This window comes from Gekko japonicus, unplaced genomic scaffold (genome assembly GCF_001447785.1).
Source record: "Gekko japonicus isolate JY-2015 unplaced genomic scaffold, Gekko_japonicus_V1.1 scaffold3856, whole genome shotgun sequence".
NCBI lineage: Eukaryota > Metazoa > Chordata > Lepidosauria > Squamata > Gekkonidae > Gekko > Gekko japonicus.
In genome coordinates this window covers 92,948-95,399 of record NW_015175485.1, presented here as the reverse complement: position 1 = coordinate 95,399, position 2,452 = coordinate 92,948, and the positions used below count along the sequence as shown (strand labels likewise).

Below are 2,452 nucleotides of genomic sequence, written 5' to 3'. Positions count from 1 at the left end.
TGCAGGCGCGTGTATAAACCCAACCTCCTCCTCCTCCTCCTCCTCCTCCTCCTCCTCCTCCTCTTCTTCTTCTCTTTCCTTCGAGCTGTCGTCACCGGGACCGCCAGCAGGAGAGCAGAAGGCAGCCGGACACCTCCCCCCCCCCACGGACATGTTGCCAGGACCTGGCTCAGGGCACATTTACACTGGATTGGAATGTCAGATTGTCCTGTTTTTTTCTCTCCTGCAAGCTGCACCAGAGGGCCACGTTTGGGGAGAAAGCGTGAGGAGAACTGGTTTTCCGTTCACGTAAGATATTTATTAGCCGCCTTTCCACCTTGCAGAACTCGAGGGGGGCTTCCAATGGAAATAAAAACAACACACCAAAAACCACAATTGTCCGTCTCCAATCAGGACTGCCGGTAAATAAAACCTAAACGAATCAAACGCAGTCCTACTTATAATGAATGAATGAAAGTATTGGCGGTGGTCACAACTCCCGGCCTCCCAACACAGATCGCCAGCAAGGCAAGGGCCACCTTCTGGGTTGCCAACCTCTGGGCAGGGGCTGGAGTCAGTGTTCCCTCTAGGCTGAGTTAGTGTGAGCCAGCTCACAGTTTTTTAGCCTCTGGCTCACACATTTTTGTCTCAGCTCAGGAAGGGATGGCTCCAGAGCAGACTCATTTATGCAGGAGCCAAATCGCTCGCTCACAGCTTTAATGCCAGGAGCTCACAGAGTAGAATTTCTGCTCACAAGACTCCACGGCTTCGCGGGAGCATTGGCTGGACTACTCCTGGACTGCCAACTGATTTCCAGGCTACAGATCCCAGTTCCCCTGTAGTTTGCAAGCCCTGAGCAACAGGCCATTTCGGAGGACACAGGGTCACTGTGGCGTGCTTGCTTATAGGGAGACGGTTTTACCTTTAAACACTCATGGAGTACACAAACTTGGTAGTTTTCTGCTGCCACCAGGAATTAAAATTCCAATTCTCTCTCTTTTGGTAGTATGACCCAGGGTCTGGGCACTTCAGAGTACTACATGGCCCTGAGGAAGTATACTAATTTCTGGGATGTTTTTAAAACAAAAATTGATTTATTTAATAAAGGACAACATAGGTTTCTGGTTATTTTGAACTGTTACTGAATAAAAAGAACGAACTTGTAAATATAGCTGGCTAAACTGGAGCCAGTTTGGTGTCGTGGTTAAGTGCGCGGACTCTAATCTGGGAGAACCGGGTTTGATTCCCCACTCCTTCACTTGCAGCTGCTGGATGACCTTGGGCAAGCCGTAGTTCTGATAAGAGCTGTTCTTGAAAAAGAGCAGTTTCTGTCGGAGCTCTCTCAGCCCCACCCACCTCACAGGGTGTCTGTGGTGGGGAAGGGAAGGGAGAGGAGTTTGTAGGACGGTCTGAGACTCCCTTGGGTAGTGAAGAGCGGGGTATAAATCCAATCTCCTCCACCTCCTTCTAGGAGCCAGTTTGGTGTCGTGGTTAAAAGTGCGCGGACTCTAATCTGGGAGAACTGGGTTTGATTCCCCACTCCTCCACTTGCACCTGGCTGGATGACCTTGGGCAAGCCGTAGTTCTGATAAGATCTGTTCTTGAAAAAGAGCAGTTTCTGTCAAGAGCTCTCTCAGCCCCGCCTCCCTCACAGGGTGTCTGTCTGTTGTGGGGAGGGGAAGGGAATGGAGGTTGTAAGCAGCTCTGGGACTCCTTTGGGTAGTGAAGGGCAGTGTTTAAACCCAATCTCTTCTTCTTTTTCTAAACTTGGTGTTACGAACAGTCCCTCAGACTTTACTTTGACTGGCTTATACACTCAGAATATTCTCTCTCTCTCTCTCATATGTATATCTCCACACTTGCTAAGATCTTTGTCTTAGGCACACAAGATAAAACATTTCTCTAACCACACAGTTTAGACACAACTTGTTTCGTTGCCATATAGACGCTCTCACAAAGCTTTTAGAGTCACACGGACTCTCTTCAAAGCTCTTCCACACTTTTCCCCCCAAAAGACACACACACACACACACCAAAACATGGAATCATTACAGTCGCCCTAAGTGGGAGGCAACCCGCCAGGCTTTCACACACCGCGAAAAGAACAGCTGTTGAGTCCAGCAGCACCCTGAAGACCAACAAAGGTTTCTTTAAAGGGGCTACCGGACTCAGAACTTGTTCTGCTACTTCAGACGGACGTGGCTGCCCACCTGGAGCACACTGGGTGCGTTCAGACGGGGCGTTTCAGCCGGCATAAACTGTACCGGTTGTAACTGCTGCATTTATGCCGGCTGAAACGCGATCACGCTTACCTCCTGTCTGCAGAGCCCATCGCTGCATGGTCGTTCACACACAGCAGGCGTCGGTGGTTTGTTGGGTTTTAACTCAGTTTGCACATGCACATAGGCAGCCATCCACAGAATGGCGATCTTCGCGCATGCGCAAAACACACCGTCCAGAAAAGCGTGCGCTG

General features: G+C 50.0%; 1 protein-coding gene across 1 annotated transcript in view; it reads right to left on the bottom strand.

Moving 5' to 3' along the window:
• LOC107122839 overlaps positions 1-2,452 on the bottom strand; it is a 50,893-nt gene that overhangs the window by 14,698 nt on the left and 33,743 nt on the right. The window lies entirely within an intron of this gene.